The sequence below is a fragment of the Anas acuta genome, chromosome 2 (assembly GCF_963932015.1).
Source record: "Anas acuta chromosome 2, bAnaAcu1.1, whole genome shotgun sequence".
Classification (NCBI taxonomy): Eukaryota; Metazoa; Chordata; class Aves; order Anseriformes; family Anatidae; genus Anas; species Anas acuta.
In genome coordinates, this window is record NC_088980.1 from 62809397 (window position 1) to 62823234 (window position 13838).

General features: G+C 41.8%; 1 long non-coding RNA gene across 1 annotated transcript; it reads left to right on the forward strand.

Annotated features, from left to right (window-relative positions):
• Positions 1–210: 210 nt before the first annotated feature.
• Positions 211–12005, forward strand: LOC137851722 (uncharacterized). The gene is made up of 3 exons (XR_011093397.1): positions 211–347; positions 8210–8335; positions 10012–12005. It is a non-coding gene; the product is annotated as an uncharacterized lncRNA (long non-coding RNA).
• The last annotated feature ends 1833 nt before the right edge of the window (positions 12006–13838 follow it).

The window sequence follows — 13838 nt, forward strand, 5'->3', positions numbered from 1 at the left end:
TTTTTTCTTATTTCCATTATAGCAGACCCTGTCAGAGCTAAACACAGCAGAATGGTTGACAGAGGAGTCATCTCTGCTCAGAAAAGCTCACAAGGCAACCTCAGCCAGATGAGGAGCTCCTCCTGAAAGCCAGCTCATTAGGTGCTATGGGAAAGTATCTAACGGGATGCTAGCTCCTCACTGGCTTTTTTTTTTTTTTTTTTTTTTTAAAGCATCAGGTTTTCTAACTCAGCACAGGCCATCTCTAATCAGTCTGGTTTTTAAGCCTCAGCTGTCAGCTGCTTGCAAGCAGTTTCTGAGAGCAAAGCAAGGAACAGTTTGCAAAGGCTTTTTCAGCACAGACCAAGGTAAATAGCTTATTTTGTTTTGGTTGTCTTGTACCATGTATGTGTTGTTTTGCTGAGACACAGACTGGTGTGCCAAGCAGTGGGGTGTGTAGCCCTCCATGGCCACAGAGCTGTAGCTTAACCTCCCTGCCAGAGCTGCCTGTTGGGTGAAATGAGGCTGCATGTTATTGATTTCCATGACAAAGGTAATGCAAGAAGTCAGTCCATCCCAAGGATGGGAAGTCCTATTAAAAATTACTAGTAGAGCCCACTGATAATGCTGAAATACAGAGAACTTCTTGTTCTTTTGGGGTATTGGTTGGCTCAGTAAAGATAAGCTGTGTGGTGTATTGCATATATTCTCTGATAGATGAGTGTATCCCATTCTGCTGATATCTGATAATCCTTGTGCTCTGGAAGTGTGTGGCTGTGTATGGTCAGGTGTGCAGGTGGGGCTGTAAAAAGGAATAGGGAAAAGACAGCTGTGTAGGACAGGAGCTTATTAAAAAGTGAATGTTTAGACCAGAAATCTCTTCCTTTCTATTTTTTTCCCTCTTGTCTCCACATTACCCGTATCTTCTGTCTAGAACTGGATTCTGGGAAACTGCCAGCGTGGAGCATCACTCCAGTCCTTGGCTCTGACTCTGAGCCAGCCTTACAGTGAGGCAGCTTTAGTGGGATTGGTATTGGCTTAATAGGAAGAAGAACATGGTGTCCTGGTTTCCCCAGGTTAGATGGGCTTTCTCTATGCCATGATGCTTGGCAGAAGCCTGTCTTTCATCCTCTCCTACGCCAAAGTCTCTAGCTCTGCAAAGGTAACATCACAATAAAGGCTTGTCATACTTATTGACAGTTATGTCAGTCTGTAAAAACAGCTCCGAGTGAACAAAAATAGCTTTGACAGAATGAATTATAGTGTTCTGTTTTATGACTAATTCCAGTGCCTTGGTGAGATAACTCAGATACTGTCACAGTTAAGACTGTATGACACCTTAGTTAACTGAGATTAAGCCAGGAGTCAGGGTTATTTTAGCACTTCGTCTGTATGTGCTTTTGAAATGGACTTTGCCAAGTGCCTTTCCTGCCCTACAGTTTCAGCTAGTAAGAGATTTAACGTTTTCACATTTTCCCTGCTCTATCACAGCCAATTATCTATTTATCTTAATCCGTCCTCTCCTAGCTGCAGCACAGACTATCTCTGCCAGAAGATGGTACCATAACCGCTGCATGCTCATTTGTCATAATGCACATAGGTGCCAGAGGATGACTTCTAGCAAAAAAAAAAAAAAAGCCAACACCTAAGTGTGCATGTACAATCACTAAGTCAGCAAAACCAGTGAGACTAAACTCACAGCAAAATAAGCAGCTTCTTGAAAGAACTGTTGCATGGAGAGTAGTGATGTCCCACCTCATGAAAGGTCTTCCTGTTTATTTGGCTGCACTACATGATCTCGACTGCCTTCATGGGTGGTGGTAGGGAAGGGAAGGCTGCTGTATGGAGGGCCCTTCTGTGCTGTGGCAAAAATAACAGCTCCCAGAGAAGCAGACCAAAGTTCTCCTCATTTGGACTATTCCCCCTCATGCTCTGCAGTATGGCTATATATGAACAGCATGCTGCATGGACGTAGCTGAAGCTGTTGGTATTCACTTGGTTGCTTGGGTCCCCTTAGTCATGGGGTTATAGGGTGAAAACTTCCAGGGGGAGTATTCCTATTTTAATTGCCTCTGCATTACTCAGTTGTACTCTGTCATTTATCACACAGCAGGAGACAGTTATCCAGAGCCTGTGCTTCATTCTGTTACATGTCACCTCATCTAAAATTAACAAATAGGATAGTATTTATTTTATTTAGTAGTTTTAATGATCAAACACAGAATAGGGGTTTTAGCTGAAAAGTTAGATGCTACAATTCATTCTGACATAGTCAAGGATAAAAATGGATAAGAAGAAACCTTTTCATAGCTAAGCTTTTTATCTGAGAAGCCTTATGGTATATAGCTTTATCTTATTAATACATTAATCTAAGAGTCAGGTGGGCAAGATTTCACAGTCCAGAAATAAAAATGTTACAAGCAATGATTCAAATGCAATACGTGACCATGCCAAAAGCCGTCACAGTACAGTAACGTTTTGTTTTCATGTCCATACAGAAATTCCAGAAATTTATGGATATTGCTTTAAGAAACTGGGGAGCTGGCAGGAGAGGTTGGTGAAGGAGGCTATTTTCTTGATGCATGCAGAATCATGCAGTGTCTGGATGATGTATCTTGAAACAAATGGTTCTCAACATTTTCTCTCCTTTCTGGCTTGACTTTACAGGATTGTCTGCATGTAGCATATGCAATGGAGTAGTTCCAGGGTTAAGGGGAAAGCCTGAGACATATCAAGACCTGTGATTTCAGGCATTTAATTTTATTCTCTAGCTTTTCAGTTGTTTAAAAAAAAAAAAGTTAATGGCACCTCCAGCTGTAACAAAGATGGCATGAAGAAAGACTTCTGTGATATTCCTGATGTGCTTTGATTAGAAAGAATGTGTGGTGGTGGTGGTGGGAACCCCAGCAGATGATTTACAATCCCTCATTGTTAGTTTTTTATTTCTCAGCCGTGCCCCTTTGAAAAGTGTAGCAGAGCAAGTTCTTCTTCTCTCTTTTTCTTTTTTTCCCAGCCTTTTCCTGACATTTTTAAGCTTTAAATGTTAATGCAATTAAATGCTAATTCAACTTCAGCCTCTAACAAACACAGCGTGCATTTTTCATACTCAGAAAGCCTCACAGAAGTGTGGGAGTTCACTTCTTTTCCTTCAGTTTCCTCAAGTTTTGGAAACTCTACATCCAAAAGTGATGCCAGAAAACCACAACCTATGTCCTGTGATGTGACCATTAAAATGCAGAAAAGCATAGCTATGGAAAAAACGGCAGGCATTTTAAACCTGAAAACCTGGCCAGAATGATGTATTGTATTGCAGGGCTATCTTATTAACACAATTAGTCATCATCTGATTATTTAATATTGATGTTACCAAATATAATAACTACAAGCTAGGAAGAACTGACAGTTTCATCCAGTATGGAGCAGAATCTTAATGTGACTTTAGTATTTGATGTTTTTTCTTCTGAGAGATGGCAGATCTTTTTTACTGTGGGAGATGGAGATTTATTTGTATTATGTATTCTGTACTGGGCTGTGCTTTCAAATGGGGAAAGGGTCTGCCTCCTGAAGACAAGGCAATTGTCCCTTTCTGTGTTGATGCAGTATGTTGTCCAATGACTATGAACCCGTCATGGTATCTGTATTTTGCTTTTTAAACAAATAAGTTAAGGGAAAATCTTCCTGTTGTCAATAATGATATTTCTTAATAAGCCATTCGGTTTTTCTCTCTTAAAATTAACCCCACGCATCACACAGAGTGACAGCAGAATATAAGCTCTGTGATGTTTCTGTCAGAAGGGTGAGGTTCTTTTCTCAGGGAAAACAAAACAAACTCTACTTGACTAGGGAGTCTCTCTGTTGGATCATCTCCAAAAAGCTTTAACAGAAGACTTTCAGATTTAGTTGCACAGTGTTAACAGACCATTATCTCAATTTTTGAAGAACCAGAAAGAAAAAAAAAAAAAAGAAAAGAAACATTGATTATTTGAGAACAAATGGATGAGGGGTTGGTTTGTTCATTTTTGTTTGTTTTATCCAACTTCTTCAACTATCAAAAGTATCTTTCAACTAATATAGATGAAGCTAGTTCATCAGATTAAATTGGGATGGTTCTCCCCAAGGATCTGCCAAGAATGGAAATGAGAGTACCAGTCCCACACCACCCAACCCTCTATTCACCTCTTCTCTTTCCCATAGTGGTGCTGTCTACATCTCACCAAGCTCTACCACTGCTTCTGTCTATCAAGACAAGTCCAAGACCACCATCTTCTACAGAACTTCCTTTATGTTAGAAGGGAAATCACATAGTGTAATACCCTAGTTATAGTAAAGGGGTACTTCTGTTACATGAGGTGGCTCATGACCATCTATGGTTGGGCTTTAAAGATCTCCACAGGTAGATTTCTGAGCTTCTCTGGACTCCTGCCCCAAGGCTGCACCACTCTCATGGGGATATCTGTGTGTGTGGGGGGGTGAAGATTGCTCAGAATTTTCTGCTGTAATGGAACGCATTTGAAGAGGTTATTAATAACTCTTATTAATACTAATAAGTAGGAGTAGCACAGTGAGAAAGGACAAAACCACACCAGCAAGCTGGCAGAGCCTTATGAGCAGAGTAGAGAAGAGAAGAAACAACTGACCCAACTGCGAGGGCACTGGGGTGCTGAGAGAAGCCCTTGTGCCGTCTGATGCTTCCTCTCCCTTACCCATTGCAGCCCGTTCTGTTGATTTGCTGCCACTGATAGCTCCAAGACATAAGGAGCTGTAAAAAGCACAGTCATAAAGAGTGGGAGTGTATGCCAAGTGAAAGGAAGGAGGTGGTACAGAAGGTGGGAAGCAAAGAAAACTGCTGGGTAACTCGGTCCTGGATCTTAATTGCTTCTCAGTGGGCCTGATTAGGAACTACTTGTGACACCATCATACACAAGAGAGTTGTTAAGAGAAGACATGCACAACTTAGAAGACAGCACGGAGAGAGCTGGCTATCTTCTCTGTAGGCAGCCCTTGAGCTTTATCCAATGATTAAAATATGTGAATATTAAATATCTGTCCCTACAAAGTGACATAGTAAAGTGAGGTGAACCCCTTTTCAGCTGGTTCTTCATCTGTTCCTTTAACAACTTATATTAGTCAAATATTAGAGATTTTCAAGACTTTGGGAAAAAACAAAATTCTTAAAAGATGCCTTAGGGTTTTCTGAACAGTGAATTTAGAACAATTGTTAGACATTTGTGACAACTGTCAGACACTTTTAGCAAGAATGTCTTTTCTAACAGAGTAAATTTTGTTCAGATATTCCCCTTTCCTAAGTTTCTTTTAAAAGTTTAATTCAACTTCCAATTTTAAATCAATATTACAGTTCACTTCTTATTAAATGTTCCAGTTCTAGAAAGTGAAACTACTTGATACGATCTTGCTGAACATTTTAATTAAAACCGTGCTTTATAGGATGTATGAGGAACTTCCTAGAGAATGGCAGACACCCCTATTTTGGCTTTTATATAAGTTGCTGTTGTTTTGTTGTTGTTTATTTCTTTACTTTTGTCTGTTTTTTGTTCTTTCACTTGGTTTAAGGTAGGATCAATTCTTGGCCTGATTTTTTGCTTCCATGCACAAAGCCTGGCCTGATCTCCTGGGAATCTCTAACTCTTCCTGAAGTCCAAAGGGAAGCATGCACCTGGCACTGCTGAGGGGCTTGCAGACACCTTGGGGAACTCATCTGTGAGTGGTCATCTAGGTCTTAATATCCTTTAGTAGTTGGTGCAACGTTTCTACTGGGCAGTGCACCCCAAACTAGTCCTGCCAGGGCCTACGCTTGGGAAAACCAGATGAAATTCAAAGCTTAAGAAAGGGGAAACTACAGCGCCTTCACTGATCTGAGGGATCTTTTCTAACACTTTCATCATTTGTTCTTGTGAAACAGAGTCATCATTGTGCCTTAAACAATCACCAGCCTACATCCAAACTGAATTGGAAAATTTGTGTCACCTTATCTAAAAGCAGTGAGGACAAAAGCATACAGATGGAGCAAAATTCCTTCCCTATTTCTTTTCAATCTACTGCAAAGCCAGCAAGAACCACTGAGTGTTTGTCTTTGGCAGAATTAGCCCTTTGAAAGCCAGATGGTATCAGGATCAATTGATGTGAATGCCATTTAGTGTTCCTGCCAACTGCTAGCGTACATGGCTGCCTATCTCAAACACACCTGTGAAAGCCACGTGCTGATACCCTTCCTCAGGTTGGGCAATCCACTGCTCTCCAGCTAGGCATACTGATGCTAGAGAAAGTTGGATTCAGTGAGGGCAGTGCAGATGGCAGATCCTCATACACAGCATGCAATGACAGGCCTGGGTCCAAAGACCTCCCAGAGCTGGGCCAGAAGCCATTAGAAATATGCAGACCTCTATTGATAGATAATCTCCAAAACAGTTGGAGATTATACCGGGTTGTATTTTCACCTGGCTGTCTGAAATCATACTGTCCTATGCTATTAGGAGTAATGCTGGCAAACAGTGATGTGCAATGGAAAAAGCTGAAGGGAAAAAAAAAATCAGTCACCCCATTCCTGTGCAGCACCAAGGCTGTACTGCACCTAACATCTACTGTTTGCTTAGTTTGAGTAGCTCATACCTGACAGTTTGAGAGGTAAAACTCATCCAGCTACAGTGGACAGCTCGATGACTGCCTGGTGGTGCTGGATGTCAGATAGGCCAGGGGAATTGGTGTATCCAGAAGAGGCTCCTGAAGCCACAGGCATGAAGGTCACCATGCACTCAGCCCTATATCAGCATGTAGAGTGAACTCACATCCAGTTTGGGATGGCAATATGTTATATAGGTATACATACTGAAGGAGCAGCATTTGTCTTCCCAGATGTGTTTGGTTGCCAAAGCATCATGTGCCTGCACATGTACACGAGAAACACAGTCAGAGTCAGCAACTGGCACCCTTGGGATGGAGCCTTAGTCAGCATAAGCACAGTCATTTGCCCAACCATTCCTCTGAGCTTATTATCCTCAATGACTGTCCCATCTTCTCTCTATCATGCTGGTGACACACCAGCATCCCCCGAGGTCACTTGCAAGGTGACGAGGTAGGGACACATGGCACCTTGCAGCATCAGGAGACAGGAAAGTCTCCTGAATCATGGGACGAGCACCCCTGTGTCCCATAATTGCCTGCCACTGCTAGGTTAAAGGCAGACGTGCTCTATGACTAACAGGGGAGGAATGTGGCTCACCTACCAGGTGGCAAGGGTGTGTGACATGGCTCTGTGCAGGGTGAAATTGGAATTAATCAACTGCCTGTTTTGGGACATTTGGGGAAAACATTTAAAGCTGGTTTCTTATTACTTAGAGAGATTGTCTTTAAAGCAGGAGGTTCTGGGGGCTGTTCTGAACCACAGCAAAGTCTGAAAATCCATCAAAGGAAAAACCTACATCCTACAATGTTCAGAGCAATGTTTGTGTAGAAAGTACAGCTATCTAATATCTGCTGTGTTGTTTTTATGTTGTCATGCTAAAAAATACACCAGGTGAATATCCTGCAGAGTGTGGGGAGCTCATGTTGCTGACATAATACAAAAGCTTGCATAAGATGGCAGCAGCTATTTTTTTTCTCTCATGGCTCTGCAAACTTTGGAAAAGCCTGTCTAAAACAGGTAATGCTTGGCTAGAAAAAGGATTGGAGCTCTGGGTGTGACCTCACTGATAACGTCATGCACTGTAAAAAGAACACCGTGACATCCTATGTAATTTAAGCCCATATTTAGCCAGCAAACTCCTCATCTCAGGCTACGTTCATCAAGTTTTACTTGTGTTCAACAGTACTTCACAGTCCCTGTGATTTCAATTAGGCTGTTTACCAGAGTATATATTACTCGGCATCAGCGACAACCAGCAAGGCTTGAAATAGTAAAATCTTGAGGGCTGTGGGATTTGTTTTGGAGGAGCCATTTGTTTTTTGTGACTTGTACAACATCTGGCAGTTAGTAATTCATCAATTCTTTGGTATGATGGCTCTAAGCATCATGTTTTTGACTGTAATTGTGTCATTGCATAGCTATCTTCCTAATCATGTCATCAGGATTAATGAGATCAGCTAGAAACAGCCTTTGGTCTCTACCCAGTAGGATACACTGATGATTCCTGTTTATACTGTGAGCCTTTCCTGACCCATCTGTGGCTCAGTTATTCCTCAGTTTGCATGGATGCTGTGTTTTTTTCTTCCCTAGGTCTCTGCCAAAGCTCATCTTATCAGTTCTGGAACATCCCTCTGATCTGTGAAGACTACTTGGAAATTTGACCCCACCTGCCAAAGTCCTTGCAGGCCATCCAGCCTGGTGCCACCCACAAACTTTGTAAGTATACTTTCATCCCCTACCATCAATCTGCTGTTTCTGTCCAGTCCCTCAAGCCAGTTGCCCTGTCAAAGAAAAAAAGTGAGCTTGGTAAAGCCATGCTGCTTTTATTTTTTTGATCACCTAACATACTTACAATGATTATTTGTACCAGGATCTTTCTAGGGATCAAAGTCAGGTTTAATAGAGCCTTCATTTTCTGTTTTAAATAGATCAGTGCTGTTCAGCTCTAGGTGCTTAAGGACTTGCCTGTCCTTCAGTGGTTCAGCTCACACTAGCTCTATAGGTGCTCTGCTGTAAATTCCACCAGCTGCTGCTGATCTGAGTATACCTGTCTCCTCTAAGTAGCCATCCTCTATGGCCCGATTCTAGAGGAAGACCTCTATATGGTTCTGCTTTCCTACCTCCTCTACATTTTCATTTGAACAAGCCTGACTTTCATGTGGACAACTATGCCAGTTAATTTGACCAAGAGCACATTCAACCTGCTCGGGTAAAACAGCAGGCATTGTTTTGAATCATTCTGGGTATCCTTCCTCTGCCTTTCTCCTATGGGAATTAGATCAAACCTTCCCAGAAGATGTTGTAATGATTATGCAGCTAGGTGTCGCTTGTTTGGGAGGTTCCCCAGAGAAGTTCAAAGTCTACTGGGAGTGGCTGAGGTCATGAAACCATTTTAATTGTTGGTGCAGAACTTGAAATGTGAGAGACTTTCTCAAGAGAGTAGTGCAGAGAACAAAAAAGATTTTAATGTGAGAAAGATGCTATGTTTATGAGAAAAGTCTTAAACAAAAGATCTTATATTCATTTCATAAACAAATGACCTGATCCTAACAGAGCTATGGATTTATACTGGAGCTCCATCCTCTATAGGTCTCATCTGAGACTCTGGCTGAAGGAAAAAATGATTAAAAAAACACAAAACACTATACTTTGTGGTTTTTGTTTGTTTGTTTCTTTTACCTTAACAAGCAGAAATTTACACATGAAGAGACAGAAAACAAACAAATCTTAGCACAAGCAAACAATATGCAGACCTTACTGCTCCTTATATTTAAGGAAAAATATGGGTCCAAGTTTTGTTTCTGTGAATAATTTCAGGATCTAAAGAACAACTAGTCATGTGAAAGAAAAACAGAGACTGAGCAATTAAGTTTTTATACCAAAAAAAAAAAAAAACAAACACACAAGCAAACAACAACAACAAATCATACAAAAATAAATACCCCAAATGGCAGAAGTTATGTGTAATGTAAAAGTCTGAGCAGAATTGTATTAGCTAATTTAACAGCTGCGGAACTGCTTTCTTCTAAAAAGCTCCTTGTATGAAATAACTAACTAGTGTTCATGAATGTCTTTGAAAAGTCAAAAGTAAGCATGAAATGTATTTTGTTAACCACTTTTTTTTTTTTTTAACAAGAAAACTGATGATAATATTTTAATTCTTCATTTACCTAGAAAGGTAAAGTACCTACAATTAAGGTATAGATGATAAAGATGATAAACAATGCAAAATAATAATTTCTTCAGTGAAATAATAAAATGATTAGGAAGTAGGCTTCAATATTTATCTTTATTTCTGGTATTAAACATGCTTAGCACTTGAGATGCCTAAAATCTTTTTGCCCACTTTTTTTTTTTTTCTCATGAAAATCCACTGGACACTTGCTTCTCAGTGGAACCACTGAAATCTTGCCCAGGGTGACTACTGAGACACCTTGATCACAAGTCACAAATCCTGTCTCCATCCCCTTCCAGAATCACAAAATGGTGATTTATGGGCATTTTTACAAGAGGTCTGCCAGACTGGGCCTCAAAGAAAACATTAGCTGTTATACAGGTCCACATGCCTCTAGTCTGGGAAGTTCAGGAGTTGCCACCACCACTGGAGGCCTGCTTCTATAAGACATGGCCTTGGTGTCTGCCTGGGGCGAAGGAAGGCCTGTATTTTCGAATTCCTTTCTGGTTCTGTGACCCCAGGGGCACCTGAGTAATTAACAGTGCCACCTATGATGTGGGGGATGAAAATGAAATTCCTCCACTGTCTAAGGAAAATGAAAATCTTATCCCAAGCTCTGTAGGAGAACGTCCTCTCTGATGTGGCTCGCTCTCATTTACCTCCAGGATGTTTCACCGTGCGCTAATGAAAGAGCCAGTGGTTAGGATCTCCTGTGGGAGGGAGAGATTGGGGTTTCAGACCCAACAGCAACCAAACAGAAGGCCTAACTGAGGCATAAAGATGAGTCACTTCTGCTCGCCCTTCTGAAGTAGCATTTATCCGTAGGATGTGACACCCGTAACTTGGCAACCCGGCACCCATGACATCACTTAATCTTTTTGCAACCAGTTTGGCAGCCATGTAAAATGTCTTACAGGAAAAAAAGCTCACACCACAGACATTGGATGGCTAAGAAAATAACATCCATGTGATTGCGTTCCCTGCTGCTCTGCGTGTCACTCCCTCCCCAAGGTTTTTATTAGCATGTGGGCTAATTTCAAGCCAATTTGACAGAGAGGCTAAATATCTCAAAAATGCCAAGTTTCTACAAATGCCACAAAATGAATGGCCACATAGTACAGAGACATCCAAATCAATGGCACTGTTGAGAGACTGATGTATATTCAATGTTGTTACCATACATCAGAAAATCAATGGAGGAAAGAGCCATCAGAAATCAGACTTCACAAGTTCCACTGCTCATGAAATTGCGAACTCCTACTTGTTATCACTTGTCTTAATAAAAAAATCTGTCTGTTTTCTGCCTCAGGCCTCTGTTACAAGTGTTAATGAAGATCTACTCTCAGAAGGAAACAATTATTTTAATAAGTCCTTTTAATAAAAATACAAATATTGCAATTATTCAGTTTCCTGTTCAAGTCCTTGCCCGCTAAGAGCCCAGTGCAGCAGGTCTAAAAACATGCTCTCTAGGTGACTTCCTGAGAGCACGTTACAGTTCCTCCTCCCCTGCAGACAAATGGACTCTTTCCATGGGTTTGGATGGAGCCCAGGCCCTGTGACCTCCACCCGCTGAGTGGGGCTGTGGCATTTTAGAGAATTCCAGTAGAGGAGTCTGCAGTAGGAATGATCCCATTGCAAGTGCTCTTCCTCCTGGGCACCTTTTCTTTCCACGAGAAGGAAACCTGTTAAAAAGGGTAACACATGCAAACAACTTATACTTGGAACAGCCCGGTAACAGCCATCCACATGTGATTCTCCTTTGAGGTCTGTGATGCATGACCACTCTGCAGTGCCAAGCCCCTGACTCCCAAAGGCTGTGTGAGCACGAGCTGGGAAAGGCACTACTATCACATGGCAGGCTGGTAGGAATCGCAGCTGTGGCCTGAAGACTGAAGTCGAACTTTGTGGTATTCTCTTGAGCAACACCTCCTGGCTCCTTCTGTCCTTCATGGAACATCTTATTGGTTTAGAGTCTCTGCAACATAGATGATGCATCTTGGAAAATATGAAGATAGATTTTAAGGCCATCTTAAAATCTTGAGAAGTTAAGCCTTAAAAATGTAGTGCCCTCCAGGCTGACTCTTTGTATGACTTCAGTCATAAGACATTGCTCAGCAGCACCTGCATCAGCAATATCTTCATCCACTCCATCACTGTGGGTTTAGGCAATTCCATATCCTTCTTAAACATTTAATTTGAAGGTGTTGGAGAAATTCCTTCTCATCAATAAGTTTAGTTTGTTTTCTTCTTTCCTTTTACAAACGGCTGTTGGGCTGTGATAAAATAGTTACTTCCTCACTGCCCACTTTACTGTGCTTCATACTGATATACGAAAGCACTACATAGGATGGCTGATGGTTGCTAGCAAGGGCCTTTTGAGGGGGGTCCTTCCCTGTCCTCTCACTGTGGAAGCCCACCTGGCCCTTCAAGGTGCTCCTCAGCTTCACATCCTCACCATGGCAAAACTTCATTTTGCCTGCGCTGAGAAGCTTTTAAGCCAGCCTTGGTGGGCAGCCAGCTGCTTGGTTGTCAATAAGCTGCAGATCCTGAGGAATAAGCCACCCACGGCGTCTTGGAGCCCTATAACCTGTTTGGGCTGACAGAGGTCCGGGAAACCCAGATTTGTGGCTTCTTGTCACATGAAGTGGTAAGCAGCCCAGGGGAGGCTCCCTGCCTGCCACTGTGTACCTGCAGATCATAATAAATCATTGAGCTTGTGATTGGGTTGAAGATAAACCGTAATATCTACCCTTGTTTCACAAGAGCTATTTTCTGTGCATGCACTGGCTGTCAGTAATTTTTGCCATTGTTTTTTCAATCATTTACTGGCTACACCTTGTTGTTAGTTCTCTCATGGTAATGGATTGCTTAACACCGATGTCAAGACAGTACTTTTTTTTTTTTTTTAACCTTTTAAAATACAGACCAAAGCTGTACATTTTCACATCTTTTGGCACTTTTCTGAGAATACCAAGATGTGTCATAAGTTGACTCAAAGCTCAGTAAACTCCCTGCAACTCTCCTTTTCATAGTCTTGCCAAAAAGAATCAGGGTAAAGGGCTAATGGAGTGATATTCCCCCTCCTCACTGTTGCATCCCCATTAGTGTAGGTCATACTCTGGGTTAGGTGATGGGACACCCACTGCATAACCCTGAGCTCTGCATCCTCATCCAGACTGCAGCTGTGTCCAGCCTTGCATATTATCTTCATGCTGCAGATGCAGAAAGTGTTGAGTAGTTGCTGACAATAGAAAATGCTGGACAGGAGTGACGCCTGTCATCTTTCTGGAGATGCTCCTGCCTTTTGTCTGAAATGCAGAAAAGCTGGCGCTGCCTGCAGTCATGGGGGTACACCTCAAATGGATTTTGGTGCTTTTCAGCTTCAAAACTTATTTAATGAGCCTGAATCAATTCTAACCAACCTATGGTAGAAAGCAGAAGAGTGTGTATTATTGAGATAATAGTATTGAGATATTATTGAGATAAAAGTATTGAGATAACAGCTTCTGGAGCTATTACAGTAATAATATTGCCTCGCAAAGAATACTCAGATGAGTGGTTAATTGTTTCCAGCTCTGTGCTAGTATCATCCCAGCAGAATTAGGCCCAGCATGACTTCTGCTGCATTGGCCACTGTTATTGCAGTGCACAGAGCACTTTCCAGTAGACATGGAAGCATTTAATCACCTAAGCGAGCACTTTCACCGCTCCAGCAGTCAGCAAAGAGCCAGTGCCCTAATGCAGCAAGTACCCATTCCAGTAATGATAATTTGCTAACTCTAAAGCTTGGGCAGGGAGAAGAGAAATGTGCGATCTGCAGCAGAATATCTAGTGCAAATGTCACAGCAGCAGTGCCCATGTGCAAGCTAAAAGTCTGGTGCAGCCTGTGCTTCCTAATTCGCATCACATTCCCCTTCCCTTTAATCAAGAAGCTACACAAATTCAGCTTTTTATTTCAGGTGAACCCAAATAATTTCCATTAATTTACCATGGAAAATGCATACATAAGCCGCTATTGCAAGCTGATTAGCTTTTTGTGAGGGC